The sequence below is a fragment of the Phaethon aethereus genome (assembly GCF_964289735.1).
Source record: "Phaethon aethereus genome assembly, chromosome: 2".
Taxonomy (NCBI): Eukaryota; Metazoa; Chordata; class Aves; order Phaethontiformes; family Phaethontidae; genus Phaethon; species Phaethon aethereus.
The window spans coordinates 53,537,159-53,561,055 of NC_138582.1; positions in this window are offsets into that span (position 1 = coordinate 53,537,159).

The following is a 23,897-nucleotide window of genomic DNA, read 5'->3' on the forward strand; positions in this document are numbered from 1 at the left end:
AAAAGTGGTATTAAAGCTGTGAAGAATCCTCATCTGTATTTCAGGGATGTAGTCCTGGTTACTTACATAAAAAACATTTGCCTGTCTTGATTATTTAGGATATATTTCTTAAATTCATTTCTTTTAGAACAGAACAAGACCAAATTCCTATGTTTTTACTTTAAGGCAAATCTCCCACATTTGGCCTAAATGAAACTGACTTCACTTGATTTATCTTTTATTTATTTTCTATGGGACATGTTGTGGTATTAATTTAGGGAGGACACTCCTCATTGTTTTCACCGGGGAGTCCTGCTTAAAACATGGATCCACATTACACTATCCTAATGATGAACTTGGAGTGAGTAATCAGATCTGAAGGAAGACACAACCTGATTTTGGAAAGCTGTTCCTTTTTATGCATGCTCAACTTTAAAATAGAAAAAAGCTCAGTTCGAATTCTGCCACACAAAAGCAGCAGTCCTTCCTATTTGCTGGGAAGGGAGGTTCATTGGGGGGGGGGGAAGGGAAAAAAAAACCCCTGAATTGCATCCTCCCACGAGGACATTTAATTTAATAAAGCAGCCTCCTTGGGATTGCTCCACTGTTGCTTAGGCGCCTCGGGGGGAGGATTCTTCCTCATGAGGGGGAGGATCTTGGCCAGGCATGAGTGAGACGCTAAGGCTGGGTGTTAGGGAGTGGATTTGTCCCTGAGGGCAACATTCCGCTTTCCAAACAGCTGTATGGATTTCTAATGCAAATTCTGTCTTCGTTTTGTGTGCAAGAGGATTAATTTTTAGGTAGGTGTTGTGGTTTAACCTGGCAGGCAGCTAAACACCACGCAGCCTTTTGCTCACTCCCCCCCAATGGGATGGGGGAGAGAATTGGAAAAAAAGGTAAAACTCGTGGGCTGAGATAAAGACAATTTAATAGGACAGAAAAGGAAGGGAAAATAATAATAATGATAAAAGAATATATAAAACAAGTGATGCACAATGCAATTGCTCACCACTCGCTGACCGATGCCCAGCCAGTCCCTGAGCAGCGACCACTGTCCCCCGAGCAACTCTCCCCAGTTTTAGTGTTCAGCATAACATCACATGGTATGGAATATCCCTTTGCCAGTTTGGGTCAACTCTCCTGGCTGCGCCTCTTCCCAGCCTCTCGTGCACCCCCAGCATCCTCACTGTCAGGGCAGTATGAGAAGCTGAGGAGTCCTTGACTTAGTGTAAGCATTGCTCAGCAACAACTAAAACAGCAGTGTGTTATCAATATTATTCTCATCCTAAATCCAAAACACAGCACTAGACCAGGTAGCAGGAAGAAAACTAACTCCATCCCAGCCAAAACCAGGACAATAGGTCAACCATTTTGCACTCCTTTCTGAATTCCCCTGGCTAGTCTACTTGGTCTGGCAGTTTGCAGAACTGCCCACCCTATGTCCTGGTGTATACCTGCCACCCGCCTCCATCCTTGCCCCCAGGCAATGGGATATAGGATGATAACAGTGTAAATGAATTGTTGGCAGGTTACACAAGGGTAGTTGAGCTTTGGCTTTGGAGTGCCACTGTTGGTAATCCCAGGAAGGACAAATTATCCCTTCTGCCCTTCAAGGTGGACCAGTGGAGTCCCCTGCCCTGTCTGTAGCCACAGCCTTGAGTGGTTTAGTCAGCTGTTGCCCCAGCACCAGTCACCCACCAGCTCCCCGGGCCAGAGGTGTTCTTCCTTGTCACCCGCTTTGGCAATTTCTTATTTCAGCATCAGTTTGCAAGGTAGAAGCAAAAGACAAAATCTGCCGTATGTTCCTAAAGAAGTGAAAGGGAACTTTTGCTGTCAGCCTCAACATGAACAAGACTGAAATGACACTCCCCAGCCTTCACAGGAGTGCAAAAGTCTTTCAAAATATGAAGCAGATGCCTGCTTTTGGGAAGCTCAGCATACACCTGTTACGCGGTGCTTCAACCCAGCAATGAATGCTGTCCAGGAAATGGCAAAGTGGAATCTGTGGTTTTTCATACACAAATAATACACTTTTCTACTTAGGGGGAATATTCTACGGGTGTAAAAGAACATGTTATTTGTTACTAAAACATTTCAGGCCAAGCAAGCTAAGAATGGAGTCAGGGATGAGTAGGTTTGCAACAAACTTGCATGGAAGAAAACCCTTGCTAGGTGGTCAGCATTCTCGTGCAGCATCTTGGAGGATGATTAGATACTTTCCTGACTTTGGGGAATATTGCAAAGGACCATCCCTTTGCTGTTTCTCTTTTTTTGGGAGGGCAGGGTTGGGGTTGGAAGACTATATGGATGTGTGATTTCGTTCATTTGAGCTTCTTTGTGCTTTCGCCTCCCATGACAGTCTCTGGTTTGTCTTGCCTATTTTATTGAGTTTTCAGGGGGAATCACAAACGAGGTGAAGCCAAAGAGCTATGGAGGAAAGGACGTTGAAATGCTCTTACATCCAGCAGCGGGATTGCATTTGGCAGCACATGCATACCTTTCTGCAAGCCAAACTTTCTCTGATTAAATGTTTTTGGCCAAAAATCAGAATTGGCAAGTACACTGCATATTTAACTCCTTTCCAAAAGTATAATGAGAAAGGAGGGGAAATAGTCTTCAGTTTAGAAAAACTCGATGGCATTGTGTTTTGATATCTACTTATTGAAAAACGTGGAAAGTGTGGTTGCTAGTGACAGGGTCACGTAACCAGACTTTTCAAGAAAAAAGTCGATAATACCACCAGATGGCGCTTACAGCACAAAATAACTGTAAAAATGCCTAAACCGCAGGGCTTCCAGTGCCATCTAGTGCCACCACCCGCCTTCTTCCTTTGGGCAAGGAACATCTCACTCAAGGAGGGCCCCCAGGATGGCTGACTTCTGAAGGAGCAGGTTATGCTGCCTGTATTCATCATGTGCAACATATGCAGTGGTTTGAGATGGGGAGGAAATAACACTGTCTTGTAATATTCTGACTCGGTTCTCGCACTCCTCCCAAAGCATCCCACCCTCATGGGCAGGGTACAGGTTTAGGTGCACTTTTGGCTCTTCTTGTGGTAATTTTGACAGTGTTGAAAATTATTATAAAAAATAATTGCAAGTAAAAAGTATAAGTAAAAAGAGGCCGGCTGTGAGAAAATAAATATGTCTTCTTCAGTATCCCTTTCAGAGTGATACATTGCACACTTACAAGCCTCCAATAGAAGCTTTGCAAACATTAATGAGTTGTTATTATTATAGCTATTGCCATCATACTTTGTTTGTGTCCCTTTATCCCATAACAGTGAAGCAAACAGAAGGGAATGGCTGTAGACAGTCATTTTCAAGGGCTCATTTTAAGCAACAAATCCTCCGTTCCCTCTGTTTGCTGCTGAGCTTGCAAATACTTACTGGCAATCTCTGTTGTTCATCACAGGGAAAAACATTTAAAGCAAATGAACATCAAAGAAGTAGTGAGAGGAGAAGGATTGGCAGTTTCCACATTAGACTATCCTATGTAAAAAACAAAACAAAAAAAATGTTGTTTTATCTCTGAATGGATGGGACTTACTCATCTCTCCGCAGCTGCCTGCTTTACACAGTCCTCCAGCTTGCCTGAGCATGCATGTTTTCTGAGTGGGAAATGTCCTGTCCTGTTATGTCAGCTCCTTTTCTCCTGAAAAAGGAGAGCTAACAGCAATGTTCTTCTCTTGCAGAGCTATGGTTTTCTGAGCAATGATTTTCTACATTTAGCTGCTTCATTGAACACTGAACACTTGCCACTTCTAACTGAATGAAGATCTTCCTAGTATTTGAAACAGGTTAATTGCAATTAGTTAAGACAACAAATGCTTACAGGCATTGCCTATTAAGTCATTATTTTGCATAGCAACCTATTGGTCTTATGATGTTTTTCCCCCATCCATGCCAGTTCTCTTTTCCTCCCATGGATCACGATCATTTACTCACAAGCAATAGGCAAATGCAGGCGTTATTGTGTTTTCGGGCATTTTTTTCCTCTCCATTGGAGTGGTTGTGGTGTGCTTTGGCTGTAAAGGACACCTGAGCCACCTATAGGTTTGAGGGTAATGAGCCTTCCCCTGGGGAAGGTCAGTGAAGGAGTGAGGAAGAGGTTTTTCTGTCCAACATGAGTGCCCCAGGGGCTCACTGGTTCTCACTGGTTCAAGGGACACACAGAGACCCAGCAGGAGTCTCACGAGCCAGCTTGAGTAATATCTTGCTCTGAGTTTTGAGTGTATAACAAAATGATGAAAATTCCTAATTAGGTCACCTTGAAAAAGTGCAGGGAAAATAACAGTCTTTCTTGCCACTGTATTTTAAAAAAAAAAAAAAATTCTATTTTCTGTAAAATTAATATGCACTTTTTGGCTGTCGGTGTCAAAAGTAAGTGCCATATGCCGGTCTTGGGCCCCATTTTAGGAGAACACAGTGACAAACACTGCAATTCTGCAAGCTTCAGTGGAATGAGTTCTCAAAATTAAATGCATGCTGGAGATTTGAGGGTTTAAGCACTTATATACAGTGAGGTCTTCACTTAAGTATTTTGCTGAGTCGAGGCCTGGGACAGATGTGGACCCAGACTTGCAAGTAAGGCAAGGACACCCAGTAGAGTACAAGGATGACTAAGAATGTATTCCCTCGAAGACACTTGGAACGGATACTTGTGCCTGCAGTAAAGATTGTCTGAATCTTCCCAGTGAGAAAATGGGGAAAGAGTAAGTGGGAACAGATGTGGGGATGGAGAGAGAAGCCAGGGAGAACAAGAACAGCGGAGTTTTCTAAAAAGAAAAGACATTTTTCTTCTGTGATTGAACTGTGCTTTCCCAACTTTCATCTTTCATTTGCTGTCTAACAAATAGCTTTGAAATGTACTCACTAAAGATCTGTCTCATCTCCCTCCTGTGGCTGGGCATAGACAATAGTCTTCTACTGTGTCACCAAAGGCTCAGGCAGACTAGGACAATCGTAGGCTGTGCCGTGGATCTAAGTTTTTGGGACCTGATGACTACTCATGAAGTTTTCCAGTACTCTTTTCCTCATTTTTTTTCTTTAATGGAATTGCATGTAAAAACGACATTATTTAGCTTGCAGAGTAACAAAATATCAGAAATAAGTTGTCTATGTTACATTAATTTGTTTCTTCCTTCTGTGTCCATGACATTTACATGATTTTTTCTCACAGGGTCCTTAAATGTATAGGATGGGCTGTATTCTCGGAACAAATCAAGTTTCTGTCAGTCTGATCTCTGGGAAAATGCAGAGGATGGACCCAAAGCTACAGTCTGAGCCACTGAAAGATTGCAGTTTGCTATAGTAGTTCTGTTAAAAAATAGCTCCAAGAGAAATTAATATATGCTAGAAGCAAAAGCAATCAAATGCTTACTGTTTTTCATCTTCCTTCTCTTTTTGAAACCTATAAAACAGTGTGGTTTCACTTTATGCTTTTTGAGCCAGGCAGGTGGTGAATTCCCAAGTGGATTGTGTGTTGCCTGAGCCCTCTGCTGTTTGATTTGGCTGGTAATTAAAATCTCCAGTAAATTACATGGAAAATTTGTGCTGACTGATTCCTCTCATGGTTTGGGTAGTCCTGGTGGATCAAGCAGGGGAAAAGAGTTAGGGGCTTCTAGTCAGATGAGAGCCATCAAAGCCTGTGGAGGTTGGCACTGGTACTTGCTGGTTCTTTGTAGACAGCACATGAAAAGCAGAGCCCTTCAGGTGCTCATTTCCAACAACTGGTTTCAAAACCTCAACAAGAACTATATGAAAGGTTTAATTTTTATTCATGACCTTTCTGGGCCAGTGAAACCTACTTAAAACCAAGTAGGTTTAAGTAGGTGATATTTAAAAGAACCCATTTCATCTTCCCTGTTGGGGATGCCAGAAGACGTGGTTATCTCAGAAAGGACCAACTGCCATAACAGACGTTCTTTAGAGGTTCCTTAATGGAGATCCAAGTTCCACCTGATATTCCTTGGAGAGAGGTTTTGCATGCCTAAATGTAAATGCTTCTCATACTCAGGAAGAGAGTCCAACTTTGGGACCGTGGGTTTCAAACTTGTCGATTCCTTCTTCTCAAAGAAATCTGAATGGAAAATTGTTGTCAGCAGAGTTGAGCTGATGACTGGAGCTTTTTGTTTCTGCTGGGCTACTTCTGCATCCCTGTGTAAGCTAATTCTGACAATGATTCATCTTAAGGACTTTTAAATATATCCCTATCTCCCAGCCAGATGCCACGAGCCAACAGTCCAAGAAGAAATGGCCTTCCTAGGAAACAATGCAGAGAGGGATGTAAAGGATAATTGTTTTTTCTGGCTGAGGTAAACCATAGTTGCAATATTCATGACCTCTAGTGCTTTTTCTGGGGAACATAGCCAAAATCTGTTAGACTCAGTTAATTGTGGAAACTCTTGTGGCAAAGAGATATTCTTACAGGTTTACTAATCCTTCCCCATTGTAAAAGTTTGTCTCACAAGATGAAATACATCTTTAAATTAATCAGATTAATTGTTAAAGCATACACTAAATTATTGTTTGAGTAGGCAAATAAGACCCTGGTGTTGCCTTGTCTTGTCCTGGAAGGTCTTTGAGGTCTCATCCACACTAAACAGTAAATTCATGTTCACCCTTGGGGTGATCGGGCAGAGAGGAGCGGAGGAGGGGCAGTGCCACTGCTGCCCTGCAACAGCAGAGGAGCTGCCGGCAAGGTACAGCCTTTACTCCTGCTGTAGAGATGTTTTATTAAAGCACTTTTAGAAGCAAATGTAGCCATTTCTATTTTTGCAGGCTCTTGATAGTGGATGTAACTACATTTCAGGCAAAAGCTGAGCAAGAAAAGATTTTTTTCCAAGACAAAAATGCTGAAGTGATGACTGCCTACTAGAATATAGACATAAGTAAAGGCTGAAGCAGAAGATCTGTCTTCCTTTATCCTTTTTGGCATTGCCCTAGAAACCTTGTTCTCCACTTAAAGAGAGTTCACATAAAGCACAGGAGAACCCCTGAAGAGTGTGAAGATTTATTTATTCGAGCCCTTATTTTTGCTGATCATAGAATCATAGAATCTGATCATAGATTCATAGAATCTTTGGGTTGGAAGGGACCTTTAAAGGCCATCTAGTCCAACCCCTCTGCAATGACCAGGGACATCTTCAACTAGATCATGTAAATTATCCCAGGATATTCAGTGGGTAGGAGGCTAGAAACTTGGTGCAATGATGGTTGGCTCAGAGATAGGCCTCAGTGTTCATATAGGGAAAACAAAAGCTTTTCATATCGTGCATAAACCAACAACCCACTACTCCTCTACTCCTCTCAGCGCATTAGTTTCCTCCTTCCAGTAAAGCACATCAGCGTATCTTATAAAAAACGTCTGCTTACCCTCGTTACCAGGATTACCTGCACTGAGTAGCAGTTTCACGTATCTTTTACTCTCCTCTTTTACTTCCTCTACACTCAACCTGCCTGTGCTGGATCCCTTTCCCCCACTATTGCTACAGTTTTCTTACTCACAAGAAGAACACGCACCTTGTCTATACATCTATACGCAAACTGGCGTATGAAGGGAAACTTGGTCTGAGACAAAACCAAGTGCGCGCGCAAGATACTTGCACTCTTAACCCGCTTTCATACAGAAATGCATATGATCATCGTGCTGCCTGTGTGCCTGTCTTTCAGTCCTCTATAACTTTTGAATTTGTTGACTAATCTCAGTCTATTTGATGAAGGAAATTTGACGCTAATTTCTTCTGTGTTTAGTGAAAATTAGTAACCAAGCAGAGTTGGGGGCCTGACATTTTTCTGCTGAGGGAAAGACTTCATTATGAGCAGAACATTACTACTGGACATCAGAAAATCTGCATGGGAGAGAAAAGGACCTGATAGATGCCTCAACCACAGGAAAAGTTTCAATCAGAGTTCGCATTTTATTAGACAGGATAATTCGACCACAAGACACAAAGCCACAGGAAACTGGACTTCATTTTCTGTAGCTACTTGTTTTCTTAAATCAGAATGTTTGGAGTTTTCCTCTCTCTTCACCTCCAGAGAATTATTAGTGTGTTGTGGTCCTGGGCTTTGAACTTGGAGCATATTTATTTTTTAACTGTAGTTCCCTTTCTATTTCCATATAATACCTGTAGATGTAAAAGTTAATTGTGTAAAATGTAGATAGTAAGTCTGAGTATTAAAAAATGTATTTGTGAAGTCTGCCTGCCGATTAACTGTAGAGTTTCGCTATGTTTAAAAATAGTAAGTACAAGTACTTTTCCAAGGACTGATTTAATTTTCCAAACAATAATGTGTCTGTAACTTGTTTATAGTAGATGCTATGGTTATGTTTACATCAAGATTTTACTATAACTTTCAGCTTTCAATTCCTTGAGAAAAAAATTACACTTTTGAGTTAAATTGTCTATATTTGTTTAAAGCCCGGAGGATTAATTTACTTTTGGGGCATTGTTATTTTTTACTAAATTATTTATTTGGTTATTATATTACTTACTTAGTGAGATCTGTTTTCACTGTTTACTTACATATGGGAGGAAAAGTATCATTTTGAAAACAGAAACAAGTGAGATGATTAAATATTTTTTGTATATATTTCTTCATTTTTATACCTGTGCTATTTACTAAAAGAGGCAAAAAGGAAAAGGGTAAGACTTCTTTCCAAGCTACTACCTGTGGGAATGACTCTTTTTACTCTTTTTCTTTCTTCTGTTTTTACTTCCTTGTAGCCAGTAGGTTGGTGCATGGCATGCTTCTTTGTATGGTAAATCCAGTTCAGTCCAGTTCAAATTACTATGCAGTTCAGTACTGTCATTTAACACTTAAATCACATGTTCCTAGTGGTCCCCAAAGGAAGCAATGTAGTTTAAGCTGTCCCCAGCCTGAAGAGTTATTGTGAAATAATGAATATTCCATAATCAGGAAATGGCGGAGTGGAGCAAGCAAATCTTTGAAGCCTCATGAAGTTTTGGAATTAGCATCTGCATCAAAATCTCATTAATGTTTCCTTTCTAAATTCATTTTCCATCTAATTGGCCAAGCTTTGATTGGGAACTGGAAATGTCATCCGAAAATATTTCCTCTTACAAGACTACTCTAAACAGAGTGTTTGTGGTCTGTAATTATGTTCCCTGTTCCGCGCTTTCCTGCTTCAAGGATCTTCAGCCGTCGTCACTGTGTTGAAATAGCTTCATCTGGGCAAATTTTCAGTCTGATCTAGATTGTAAACTGGACTTCATTTTAGGTCAATGTAACTCAGATGAGATAAATGCACCCTGTGCTCAGAGTCAGTGCTACGTGTCCACACGAAGGATTTAGACTGATGGAAGTAAGTTCCCTGCCCACCATGCAGACAAAGCCACGGTTCAACTCCCAGCTTTGGTGAACCATAAACCAGGGGCAACCTTGTTTAACATATCACTGCATCTGATTGATATGTTAATATCATCCAAGTTCAAAGCAACACGTCCTGGCAAGATAAATGCTATTTTTTTCTTGTAATTTACCATTTCCTTCTTCCGTAAATCCAGCAGACAAAATAACAATGGAGAGGGGGAAGGGGGCTGGGTCGGACCAATCATTTTAAAAACTAAGAATGCTTTGGCAAAGTCTCTCTAACCTGTTACTGTAAACATCAGCAGTCCTGTCACTGTCTCGGCCCGTATAAATACGTGCATGGTGCCCCACCTAAATCAGTGAAATATGTACATAGTTCAGACATACAAGTTAAATCCCAGGCACCAACAATAAAGAGTAGGAACCCGAGGTCTTTTCCCAGGTTTTATCTTTTGCAGGCATCAGTGCTGAGAGTGTAGTAATGCCGTTACTAAATCCTTCTCAGCCCGAATCCTGCTTCCTCTGTTTGTGTGGCACTTCCTCCAAGTGTTGTGGCTGGGGCAGCCGAGCTGGGCAGAACACAATAGTCCTGGCCCGAGATTGTTCTCACCTGTCCTTTTTTTGTCTCTTGGTTTTCGACCTGCTGCACCTAAGGTTGAATAGGAAAGCCCGTGGGCAACCGATCCAGGTTTCACCTGGATTTTTCGAACGTTAGGAGAGAGCATTAGGTGGTCGGGATGATGGATTGACAAGCCTGAATAAGTTGCAAAGCGATGTGAGGTGCCATCCAAAGTGGTACTTTGGACAATATTAAGGGCTGGACTTAATCACGCACCAGTATGTTCCCAGGTCTCACCTGTGGACAGTTCTGTGGGTACGTGAAGCGGCGTCAGCCGCTCCCGGGCAGGCCTGCTCTGTTCTGCTCCGGACAAGGCTCTCCCGGCCCCGGCCAGGACCAGGCCCGTCATAATAAGCTGCATTAATCGGAGTGGGAGGTCACAAGGGTGCGGGGTCGTTCTGCTTAAATCTATGCTTGGGAAGGAGCGCGGGTGTCCCGCAGCATCGTCCGCCCAGGCTCCCCTCGGCACCGAGAGCCCCGCCATGCTGCGGCTCTCACCCCGGCTCAGGTTGAGCGCCTGCGCAGGGGATCTTCGTCAGGAGGAGAGAGGTGGAGGCGGCAGGTTCCCTGCAGCACGTCCAGCATCTCCTCTTCCCCTGGGCTGACACCAGGGAAACTGGGGAAAGGCTGGCCCTTGCGCTTGGTCGGGGGATGCTGCTGGAGCGCCGCTGACAGCTGAGCTGGTGGCATCTCCTGAGCTTTCATGGGGTCTTCCTCCAGGCGCGGAAATGGGTGGGGGATTTGAATTTAGCAGCTGTGTCCGGGACCGAACCCCGAGTGGGCACCCAGAGCGCTGGGTGGTGCTTGCTCGGGAGAAGGAGGTTCAGTGCGGGGGACTGACTGGCGGCGAGTGCTGCTGAGTGATCACCCTCAGTGGTGCTTGGGTTGGTTGTGTGCCCGACAGTGGGAGGGGGCACAGTCCCCTCTTGGAGAGAAACGCTGGCAATTTATGCTGCTCGGGGAAAATGTAAATAATTACAAATTTCCATCCTACCATCCGAGAAAGACAGCATCATTTTATACATTTATACATTATAATTATGGTCACTGTTCTGGAATGTTATTGGAAAAGTTATTGTTCTTTCTCAAATGTTAAGTCAGTTTAATGACTAAAAAGTTAATAAGGGTCTTGTTGTTCTCATTATTCATTTATTATCCAATTACTTCACGGAATTGGATCTGAAAATGTAAAATGTGTTTTTTATGGAATAACGAATGCTACAATTAAGTTTTAAAGAGTAGATTGTTTTTAAATTCCTGTGGAGGATATTAAAACTGAATTAAAAATATTAAAAATGGAATCTGAAAATGAACAACAGCATTAGAAGGGAATGAAAACAAAAAGAAGGAATGAAAACAAGTTAATAAAATTGTTGATAGTACATGGGCATGGAAACATTAACCCTTTCACCACTGCAGTTGAAAATGTTCATGGTCCTTACCTTCCCAAGGAGCTGACCTGGCCCCCTTAGATGTCTAACTCGTCCCTTGCTCACGCATACCCACCTCAGGACTGTATGGCACTGCAGAATTAAACCAGCCCAGGTCTGGTTCTGATCCCACACAGCTGTAAATCTGAAGCAACTCTTGTCATCAGTGTAGCTGCACTGGTGGAGATCTGGGTTTAAGGTATATAATTATTACTTTGAAATGTAATGCACTTTACAGTTACTTGCCATTCTTTGATGCGTGCAATAATTTTCTGGTTAAACGGATCCAATTCTATACACAGATGAGACTTTGTTGACTTGCCAGTCTGTAATGGATGAAATGAAATAAAATAAACGTACTGATATTGCTATGATGGAGTCAGTTCCTTTTCCCTGAAGTGACTGGGAACCGGTCAAGATTCTGCTGCGAGGGGCTTGGTGTCTTTTACATCTTGTACAAAAAGACTGTGTCCTGTTGGGCTCCATCAGCCATTATATCTTTTGCAGTTGAGAGCTCTGTCATCTTGGTAATCAAAGCAGAAAAAGGCAATAAGAAACCTAAAATATGGGAATCATAGTACTCAGTTTTAATAATCTGAAATCTCCCCATGTATCTGAGCAAATCATTTGCGAAAACTCATTTATTAACATTGACATCTCCCTACTAGAAAATTTCTGTGAAAAGGTGGAGTAATTTTTTTTTATCAATTATTTTCTATCAATTATTTGTTGAACTGCTTCATGAAATTGCCTGCTTAATAGGTAATTTGCAAAAAATGAATGGTCCATATTTGATAGTGAAACTGCATGCAATCAATGTCGATAATTATGTAAGTTACGTTGGCAGAAGGGACACAAAAACCAGAAAGGAAAGCATGGCTTTTGAACCATGAATTTTTGCTGACAATCCATGCCACTTGTTTACCAGCAGCGTGTTCAAATTTAATACTCATTTTTCATAGTATTCAGAAAAGGAGAAAAAAGAAGGTAGTATTATTAGAAATGAAATGCAGCACATAGCTGGGAAAATATTTGAAATTAAATTTGACTTTGGATTCAAATATGAGCATTTTTCTGAGCCCATTCTCAGAGTAGGATTTTTAAGACTTCACAAAATAACTAGAATTAAGGGTTATCACTCACTGGTGAGCCTGTTCATGGCCTTACATTCTTTAAATATTTTCACTGAAGGGCAAGGTGATTTCTTTCTGCATATGATTATGTTTATTAAATCTTTTCATATTAATGAAAATTCTTAGTCACAAAGGGGACTACCCAGATTTGCATGTGTATAAGTTTGCAAGTCCTTTTTATTCCAAATGCACTGTTTTTACAAGTAAAATGCTTTTTAGTAGCATTTTGTTTTTTCTCAAATATTACTGGCATGTGAATGAATGCAGAACTGCTTCTAAGCTAAATTTTCATGTGATTAAGTCCATGTCTGGCTAAAAGCTGCTTTGCTGTACATAATATATGATAATTCTTTATTGTTTCATGCTCTGATGGTGGCTGAGTAATTGTATGTCAAAAAATATGTCCCTATCTTCTGCAGAGGCCACCAGCACTGTAACATTGTCCACATGAACAAAAACTTTCCATTGGCACACTGGTATTTCATTCTCTCAGCATATGGGCATATAAACTTAGACATTTCCTAATAGAACAGGAGATAAAGAGTCCCAAGGAAAAAAGGACAAGGAACTCAAGGGAAAATCCTGTTTTGTGTCTCATTATAACTTCTTTATTACAAGGATGCCTTTCACACTGATTTGTTAAAAACCATTGCCAGCTAATAAATTTGCAATAACATACAATATTGTGACAGAACTAGCTATAAATAGGGTAGGTAGATTTTTTTGTTCAAAATTCTGAGCTCAATCCAAAGTTAAAACATAATTTATCTGTTCTCTGTACAGCTGTTTTCACATACTTCTGGTAAACTACACGAAAAATGTGCCATTCTGTGACCTTTAGCTGCTTTTCCCTGGTATTTCCTCTTGTCTCTTGGTGAAAATGGAGGCTAATGTTTTGCAGTCTGTGTTCAGAAGGACAACTCGCTTCAAGTTTCTCTTATCCCACCCTCCTTCCTCCCTGATTAAAAAGACTTGGTGAAATAATGATTTGAATGAGCCATAGGTAAGGGATCACTGAAAAATTATAAAAATGCCACAGAAAGGATGGGGAGAACAAGAGAGGAATTAGTGACAGGTTTGAAACCCCTTTACTCACCCTGGGTGAGTCCAGAAATGTCACTGTACTACTCATCAAGGAATAATCTCAGTTTCTGTTAGTGCTAAGAATCACAGAATCATTAAGGTCGGAAAAGACCTCTAAGATCATCAAGTCCAACTGTTAACCCAACACCACCGTGCCCACTAACCCATGTCCCCAAGTGCCACGTCTACACATTTTTTGAACAATTCCAGTCAATGGTAACTCCACCACCTCCCTGGGCAGCCTCTTCCAATGCTTGACCACTCTCTCAGTGAAGAAATTTTTCCTAATATCTAATCTAAACACAAGTTGCTCTCCTTTACTTATTGGACTTAAACTATGCGGGGACCAGGGAGACTGGGTTACCCACTCTCAGCTTATTATATTGAGTTCCCCGTATGTCCTTGCTGAGCAGCTGCCCAGTATCCTTCTAGAAAATGAATTCTGTGTCTTTCTTTCAAAAATGATGCCACAAAATGTCCTGCAATCCCCTGGCATCACACAGAAAGAAACACCTTCCAGTTACTCTACTTTGTTTTCATTAGCACTTCATCAGCTGACTTTGCTGGGTGCTGCAACTCTATGAAATAGTTGTCAAAATGCTAATAAATACCTGTACCTGTAAAACCTCTTTCCTCAGCTCTTTGTCCATGCCGTTAGAAGAACAGAAATCTGCTAGTGATACAGGTTGTGCTGTCTTGCACGCCAATAACGTATGTGTATAGTATACAAACCTTGCTGCCTGAAAATAGTCCGGCCTGCTGAACAAAAATAAACTTTCCATTGCTCTGAGATCCCCAAGTGGCATCTCAAGGACACCGAGCTGTTTCCCACATTCCCGTGAGCCCTCGCTAGTGCAGTTTTCCACCCACTGAAGACATTTGCTCGGAACAGACAATGTAATTAAGCTTTATATAAACTTATGCAGACTTAGGCAAACCCCTCTCAGTTACCACAGCTCAAGTATTTTCTTTAGAAAACTTCTTTCCCTCGGTGCTTTCAAAAAACACTGAATTTGAGCATGTTAAAACCTCTCTCCATCTGGGGTGTCTGCCTTACCCTCAGCCTGACCTCCTGTGTCAGATGATCCTGCAAAACCTACTGGACTTGCCCATTATCCTTCTCCTTCTGGTCCTTTCCCAACTCCTAAACTGATCGTCCCAAAGCATAACACCACAGTACCATGACCTTCAAGGTTTTCTCTCTTGACCTATTCGTAACTCTGTGCTCAGTCAGGAACAATCTCCCATCCATGTCACACAAAATGCAATTGTCTTTTACTCATTACAGCATCTCCAATGTATGGATTTTCCTCATCTCGCAGCTAATTCCGAAGTGGTTGGAAGGACCAAGGGCAAAATAACTGGCTCCTCAGATTGTGAGGGCAGGACAACCCTAAATACCATGAAAAGAAGTTATGCAGTATGCACCTGGAAATTTTTAATGGTAACTTTAATACTTTGCCAACCTAACACTATAATAAACTTTAACAACCAGCTGCAATAGGTAGTACAATCCCATCTAAAACCAAATGCAGGAAACATCCAGTTTGTTGCTGCTTTTCATGCAGAGTCACAAGCTTCTAAAGTCTGAAGGAAAGAAATGGCTACAATATAGTCTTTCCTGTGGTTGATTTCTTCAAGCCAAACTGTTTTCAGAAAAAAATCCATTTCACAATAGAAATTGATCTTCTGCAGTAAATACAATTTTGGGACTTTTCCACATCCCCTGCCTGTAAACTTAATCCTGCCCATCTGTGAAGCTGTACTGCATTTTTTTAACCTTGGTAATTCATTGGGAAACCTGTATCTTGGAAACAAGCACCTCAAGACCTTCCGTATCACAGTCCTTCAGATACTCACCACCTCAAGGGGTGTCCACTTCCACAACAGCGGAGAGGTTTTGTGTTGTCTTGCTGCAAATTGAAGGTTGAGTTGGAGTGCACATGAGAGACGAATACATATTTGCACAAGAACTGGGTTTAAGCAAGCATAGTTTCTCCTCAGTTTCATCCTGGGATGATTTCACTGGTTGGGTGAAAGCCTGGGTTTGAGCTGAAACAGTAGAACAGGTGTAACACATTTTTACTGGGCAGAACCTCTGGCTTCTAACAAGACTGAGATCACAGTCTCGTCTCAGTGGGAGCCCTAATTTGGCTGTTCGCATTGCCCCTCCTTGCTCTCCTCCTTGCCACGAAGCTTCTGTGAACTGAAGGTGTTAGTCATCTCTAGCCTTGCTGGTCAACAGATTCAAGATTTATGTGGAAGGGACACATGCTATGTACAGAGCATGTGAACTCTTGGAAATGAGACTAAACTGCTTATTTTGGGCCACTTTCCTCATGCATCTTGTACATCAGTCATCCTGCGTGGTGTCTGTTAGGTTACGTCTGTATTAGTAAACCAAACAGAGTCTGGGCAGAAGTGTGGCACTGGCACATCCCAGCCTGCAGCATCCAGCCGGTACCATGGTCCCTGTGCAGTTTTGGCCATGACAACTGTGCAGACAACGTGCAGGCCTCCTTCAGGGACATAGGCCAAGACTGTTCCCATTAGAGGTGGCATGGGCAAGGCCACGCTTTCCTGAAATGTGATGTGAGCTTGAGGAGCAAAGACACTTTGAGTGAAAGCCCGTGTCAAACAATGGTTGTGGGCCTGTTTTACTGACTAGTAAAGACATTGCCTTAAGTCCTCATGGTGCTGGAGATCCAATGAACCTCGCCTCATCACCTACAGTGGAAGGACAATCCACAAACTCACAACTAAGCTTGCTTTTGGTTTTGCATTTCTGTTGCATCTGCTAGGGGTAAAACTGTATTTCTGCCCCTCCTCAAGATCTGTGCAAGGTCCAACATGAAGGACGTACCTGCAAACCTCTTCCCAGCCTGAGAGCTCGGTTCCACTGTGTCCATACTGCAAAATGTTTTCTGATGCTGCAGGCTTGACCGCGGGGCAGCACAGAAGTAACCTGCTTATTCCTTTTGGAGAAGACTTCATGTCAGCTGAAGCTCCCTTCACCCCAAATCCTTCCCCAATTGCTAGCATGACCCAAAGCTCAGCTTCTTCATTCAAGCTACCCTTGGGTCTGGGGGTTCAAACCAGGAGCAAATTTGTGGCAGCAGTCAATAACACAACTGAATGCTGTCAGAGGGTCCCCACGTCTTTTCAGAATACCTTTTGTATCACGGTTTAAATAAAATCCCTGGAGGAAACTCCTCCAGTCCTACCACCAGCTCAACAAGAAATAGAAGAGAATGTTTTATCCCTCTCTCTCTCTCTCTCATATACACATTTTAGTTTCTATAGTATTACTCAGTCCCTGAAGAAACCATTTTCCCATATTCTTCGGCAGGTCTGTTTGACCCAACAAACAAGAGGGGAGGGGTATAAACACGTTATATTAATCAGCTGGCTGAAATTGAAGCAGAACATCACTTAGCTGCAAATAACACACTGTGATTGAAGAAATCTCCAGCCCAGACTTGACCAGGACTATGCTTTTAAAGCAAGCTGAAGGCAGCATGCACTCTATTTTGCTAGAAAACATACCCTGGTGAGGAAGGCACTGACTAAGCAAGATTTACTCTGTCTTACGCTGGCATTGTCTTTCATTAACACGTTGCAGACAGTTCTTGTACAGACAAACCAGAAAACCTGGACGGCAATCATTGCCTTCATCTGGCATCCAAATTGTTTTAACCTTTTGCCTCTAAAAATAAAAAAATCCAGTACAGACCTCTTTTTGATCCAGGTAATGTGTCTGAGAACTCTCAGCAACTGTAATGGAGACAAAAACCTTTGAGTTCACTGTTTGAATATGTCTTGTACACATGAATGAAATTTGCTGTAGGGAGTGATGTTTATTCTCACCCAGGTACAGATCCAGAGGAAATTTCAGTAACAAAGAAGTCACATGAAATAATAAATGAAGACCTACCAAGGAAAACTGATACACAGAGAAGGTACCCAAGGAAGAAAACAAATCTTTGACTCTTTTCAGACTTCTAGAAATACTGCCAACTAAAATAACATTTGACTTTTGCCTGTAGTATCAATATTAGTTCTCAGAAACTGAGTCAGAGTCAAAGCATTTATTTTTAAATAAACAAATATGAAAGAAGTTGTAGTTCCAATTCTGTAGAATTTACAGAAGAATAATTACTAATACCCCTGCTTTTGTAGGTAGGTGGCTTTGAAACATGGTAGATTACTGGCCACATAGACTTAAAATTAACCTAGAGGTGCAGTTGTTGAGTTGTCAAATACCCAGCTTCACCTGGCAAATGGTAGGAAGATGTAGGCACATTCACACTACCTACTATACAACTCTATGTCTGGTTGATAATTAGAAAGAACTGAGCTGGCCACAAGGTACCTCTTCTATAATTTCTGTATTAAAAATAACATGAAATAAACTATTGATACACACTTTGCTAAGGAGAGTATTTTGGATCTTTGGGAGATGACTTGAACACTCAGAATAATATTGTGGGACCTAATTATTTTCCATTTTGACTGACTAGTAAATAATTTACATTATTTTACTATAGTGGCTTTTATGCTATTCTTAAGTAGAAGTGGGTTTACTTTAACTGCTGTTTGCTGACAGTAACTGCCGCTGGAGGTGGCCTTAATAATGCAGCTTACCTAATCAAAGTCTGGGTGAGGTAGAAGTACAGACTGAAAGGCAGAGAAACTGGATACATGAAGAATATAAAGAACAGCCAGCGAACCTTCCAAAATGCACAGATATCAGTCAATATATTACATTCTTTGTCCTTGAGGTTCTAGTTCTTCATAGTTAGAAGAGCAGACAGTTGTCCGTTCTCAACAGAGATAGGACAAGCTGCATTTAAGTGCTATTATTTTTGGCTATAAGGAGCTCAGTTAATTAATTGACAGGTTTTTATGATAATCCAGCTAGCAGTCTCTATTTCAATGACAGAACCATCCCTGATGATTAAAAACCAGCTGCTTTGTACTGAAGTAGACAAGGGTTGGAATGAATCACCTTCTCCTTTCTTAACACAGTTAATGGATTTGAATGAATAATAGTGTTTTTTTTTTCTGGAATATGCTATTACCCAACTTACTACTTTCTGCTTATTCAGCATTTCCATAATGAGAGAGGTTGGAGACATCACTGGTGCATTTCAAATAATAGTCCTCCCAGGTGGGAGTCAATTATATGATTACTGATGCTGCTTAACTACATAGATCTCAGTTCACACTAGCACTGAAATTGGCCTTGCCTTCTTCAGCAGATAAGGGAAGGGCAAGAAAGCTTCTTACCTCTGGGTCCTTAGGTGAATGCCCTGCACTAAAGTGCACTGATGTCAGCGGAAAACTCCCATTGGCCTCAGCAGGCTGTTGCACTTTTTTTGGATGGCTGAAATACAGAAGCCACACATTAAGCTGACGTGGGGACTGATTGCCTTCAAGACCATATCTTTTGTGCCTACACATACATTTCCAAAATGGACCAATATATATTTACCTTGACCTTTCTCTTTGGAAAGGCAGCTTTAGAGTCTAAAGTCCTGATCCTGTGAAGGGATTTACTAATGATGTCTTCTCCATGCAGAAATTCCCGATTTTGAAATCATACTGAAAGACGGACCTCAAGCAATCTCTTTTGTTCAACCTGTGTCCTCCCAGAGCAGTCAGGATGAGACATCTCCAGAGCCTCTGAGGACAAGACTTCTCTCTGCAAGTTTTCTTATCTTGGGTGTGTTTCAGTTTAGGTGAGACTTATCTAAATATCATTAAAGAATAACACCTAGCTGCAAATTCTAAGGTCAAGATTTGCAAAATCAGGTGGCAGTGAGAAGATATTTTACGTGGAATAGACTCCTAAAATGAGTGGGGACCTGATCTACATGCAAGGAGCTACCTCACACCTGGTGTTGTAGGACAAAAAGTGCATTTTGAATACACAGGCATTTTTAAATTGATCCAGTAGAGAGAACACCTTCCTGTCTTCCCTTCTCCCTCAGAGAGCTTGTTTTACATTATTAGAATGTGGACCTCCCCCCACCCCCCGCCAACAACCATAACTTGTACTACTCACTAATGACATTTCAGGAAACATTACATTAAATAGAGCAAAGCAGCATGGTTGTGCAATTCACTTGATTGAATGCACAAGGATTGGAAGCCAAGCCAACCCCCCCTTCGGTCTGAAACCCACAGAGCAGACAGAACTCCCTCTTCATGCAGCGTCTCCAGATTCCCAGGCCTGGTTGAAAGCCGCCTTCTGATTTATGAGTAATGAGCCTGCTGGTGATTTCTAAGAAGTGAGCTTCCAAACAGAAGTGCTGATGGGCACTGCACTGTATCACATAAGCTAGACAACACCTAGGCACACTCTCAAAGGATGCTTTCATTGGGATGAGAAACTACAGTGACTGAGTGCTCTCCTGTCACTGTCTTCTCTTCTCTCGCTTTGCACAGTATTTAACCTTCAGATGCTGTTAAATTTAGGTTTTTAAAAAGTTTTTGTTTTAAAGAACATGTCTGCAGTCACAGCACAGAAATATATGAAGCCTGGTGGTGAAGGTGCCAGTGAGACTGATTGATGCAAAAGTCTGGTTTTGAGGAGGGGAGGAGGGAGGGAGAGTGGATTCCTTTAGTTGTGCTTAAAAGAAACAAACTTAAAAACAAGACAAGAAAGTTGAGTGGAAGCTGAGAGGTTGAATGCAAGTTCTGCCAAGATTTTAGAAGTTACAAGCTAATGCTGGTACTGCATGTTTTCTTAATTATTGAGGAGTCAATCAGTTTTGTACATGAAACTCCCAGCACAGAGACAGCATAAGTTAACAGTGTATATATAAAGTCAGGGAAGTGACTAACAAAATTATTTGCTATTGGTATTTCAACTGAAAAAGCAGAGAAAAAAAAGTCTTAAGGCATGTCTTCACTGAAGCATTCTTTGTCACAGGTTTTTCTTAACTGAACTCCGGAAGACATGTCACCAAGTTCTGCCTATTATACTCTGATTTTTGAGTGTAAGACTGAGATTTAGGTTGTGGCTCTACTACCCAGCTGCATCCTGCGCTTGTATGGACTTGTGTGCATCTCTTGGCCATCTAATAAGCCTGCCTGGACACACGTTCTTAGAACTTGCTCCTGTAAAATTTGTTTGCCTTAATGGGCTTTCACGTGTGTACCTGCTTGGATGTTAAAGCAGCTCTCACAAAATCTTGCCCATCCAAAAGGAAACAAGAGTCTTAAGGTTAAATAATCACCAGACAGACTCTTAATGTGGAGTAAGTTTAGGCCAAACCCTACTTTTTGAAAGCAGTTGAAGCTTTATCCAGATCTTGAGTAAGACTTGAAGTACAGTTTAGACCTATCTTTTAGAAGTAACAAATATAAAATGTAACAGGAAACTGCAAATGGAACTGCTTGTTGTCCTTGTGAAAAAGGGAAAAAAAAAAAGCAACAAAAAACCCCAAGATTTTGGAAGAAAGGAACACGTGTGAAGTAGGGGAGATAAAAAATTACTTCCAGAAAAGACATCCAGAAACCGAGATCTTCTTGGAGGCCTCCAGCGTTGTGCCTAGCCTCCCATGACCACTCCAGGAACCTCACCGTTGCTTTAACCCAAATTGCTGTGGCCAGTCTGGAGGAAGAGGTGTTGGACTGATTTTCCCCCCTTTATTCTGACTGAGCTGTAGCTCTGTTGTCTCCACACTTTCTTAGTGTGAGCTGTTGCTCGCTGAAGCCGTGACGCGCATTTCCATGGGGTCACCAGAGGGCTCCCGCTAGACTGGCTTAATGGTGACGGGTTCGGCTTCAGCCTCAGGAGCAGAAAGACAGACAAAATTAAGACAAAGAAAATTCTTTCCCTCTTCCCATGGCCCAAGTGTTCAGACGACAGGACCTCGGTGCACACGTGTACCTCACAGGCTGTCACCGCTCAGGGACAGCTAGGTGGCTCTGGCAAAGCTGAGATGTCTCAGTTTGCAGACACAACCCACGGAGACCCCAGCTGGTGGCCAGGAGGGCTCGGAGCAGGCGTGACCTCAGCTGCGTTTGCAGCAATTTCAGGTGCCTGTGCAGGGCACTCTATTTTTTGGTGCAGAGCAGTGTGCCGTCCCGAGCCACACTTGTCCAAGCCACGCTACAGCAGTTAACGCTCTAGCATCTCAATGTCAAAGCTGCTATATTTTAAAGAAAAGGCAATTAATTTTTACGCTAGACTTGGGGGACAGTTCCATTTTTGTGTTGCTAATGGAGTATCAGGGTTGCTTTTTGGTATGCTTTATTCACAAGCTGGTCTGGAGACAATTTTTTTCTTCAAAGTACTTTTTTTTTTTAAATTAATTGTTTGTAGTTCAGATGAAGTTGTTCCTCCTCCAGGCTATACATCAGTGCCTCACTATGCACCAGTTACTCCCTTAATTTACAAGCTGTGGTAGTCATTGTGTGTTACTATGTTTTTAATTTATTTATCTGGGAAAGATCCACTCAGAGTCAGTGTCTTTCCTCCCTCGCTTCTCACTAAGATCCTGCTTTTTGTACAGATTACGACTGGAGTATAAAGCAGTCAGAGATGCCTACTTTTTTGAAGCACTTGTCTTCCACCAAAAATTGGCCTAGAAGAGGGACTAAAGGAGTCACATGAAACACTGTGCTGCTGAACACGCTTTTGCAGCTAACACTTTTACAGGAGCACTCTGTATTTAACTTCATGTTGGCTGATGTGAGTTAACCCTGTGATTTCTGCAGAGTTTGATAGTCTCTTTCTGAGTGGTTTTGAATCTGTCTTACCTCCATTTATACTGATCACATAGAACTATTTCAACGTTATTTAATACTACTTCTCACAACCGTGTTATAAAATGGGTGTAACTTCTATTGAAGACCTACTACTGTCTGTTCTAAGATCAAAACCAGGTTTCAAAGAGCTTTGTGAAATCTGCTGTGTTAGTTGTTAGTGCTCGCCCAAACCCCAACTCCTTCTGAACCTTCCACTGGCTGATTAATTCTGGCAGATTTTTTTTTTTTAAGTTGCTAGAGGTTTTCTTTGTGCCCAAGAAAAGCAGCATTTCTGCGTGGAGGGGGTGACCCGTACCAGGACTCCTCATTCTCATTCCAGGAACACAGCATGCCCTTTGATGTGCACTTACTCGGCAGCGCACAAGGTAAAGCTGACCGACCTCTTGTTTTGTGCGTAGGTAATTTATGCACTGCCTCTGGGAGCACACAAATGACAGGACTTATATGTGTGAACCCTATTTGTGCATGAAATCAAGTGCAAATTTAGAGCAGATGGGGTTTTGACTCATAAGTCATAGAATTTACGGCCAAGATTAAAACAAAAGAACCCCCAAAAAAGCACCTGAAGTTAGTTTCCCAAACATATTGTTAGGTACTCAAGGGCCTGATTTGCAAAAGTGAGGAGCAAACTACAGCTCCCCTGAAATGAAACAGGATGGGGTGTATGGGGTGTATGCATATATATATATATATATATATAGGATATATATATATATATATATAGGATATATACAGGACATATATGTGGTGCTTAGTAGTTCTTGAAAAGCAGGCTGCTTGTTTGCATGTTAGTTATGTGCCTAACTCAGTGGTTTGCTTTAAAAAAGATGACTAAGCTGCCTCCTAATACAAACCGTTGGTTAGATTATCTTATCAGTGAGCTGATGCTGTGTATGTGAGAGGAGGGATTAGCTGTGGAGAGAGGTGGGCACGGACACTTACCCAAAGGGAACAGTGGGGACCTCTGAGGGGCAAAGTGTGGAGGCAGCTGGAAGGGACTGCTACTAAAAAGACTGTTATACATTTCGGGTCGGGCTTCGTGGTTCAGGGCTGCCCATTTCCACTGTAATTTTAGTCTGCACAGAGGCACAGCTCCTCTCTTCTTTTGAGACTTTTCTCTGCTGGACTCCTCTTGGCTGAGGGCTCGTTGGCATGAACACAATCGTCTTCCCAGCCACAAAACAATTCTAGACTATTTATACATATATGTGTATACATATATATATATATATATATAACTGAACCCTCTCTACTTCCAAAATCAGAGAGGCGGTCTTAAAAATTGTGGCTGCCCCAGTCTAGATCAGTTCTTGTGTTGTACCCCTTTGTCAAGCCCTTGGCCAACCTTTGGTGTATGCCACTGTGGATGGTGGGGTACAATCGCTAACGCCGCGTAGCAGTATTGGTAAGAGATATTAACCGCCCTTAACTGGTACAGCCCCCCAGCAAAACCTTTTCGGGGCTGCAGGTTGGTCCTTTTTTTGAAATTTCCTTAAACTTTTTCAGTGACTGCCTCCATAATCTTTGGATACGA